Source organism: Mastomys coucha, unplaced genomic scaffold (genome assembly GCF_008632895.1).
Source record: "Mastomys coucha isolate ucsf_1 unplaced genomic scaffold, UCSF_Mcou_1 pScaffold13, whole genome shotgun sequence".
In the NCBI taxonomy this organism is placed as follows: domain Eukaryota; kingdom Metazoa; phylum Chordata; class Mammalia; order Rodentia; family Muridae; genus Mastomys; species Mastomys coucha.
Window position 1 is genome coordinate 79,699,041 of NW_022196895.1, and position 249 is coordinate 79,699,289.

The following is a 249-nucleotide window of genomic DNA, read 5'->3' on the forward strand; positions in this document are numbered from 1 at the left end:
TTGCGTGGCTCGTCCATCCATCCACACCACACATCGTAGCCATGCTATTCTAAACTGATGATAAAACCAGCTCCAGGGCGGGCAGGGCGCAAAGCCGGGAACTCGCACAGATCTCATGACCCTGGGCCGGATCTCCCGTCTGGAAGAACGATGGCGTCCTCCAGGGTGACTGTTAGATAAAGCAGCGCCTTCACGCTCTTCGTCCATGAAAGAAGCATTGGTCCAGAAATCAGCAGGAAGGGGGCTAAG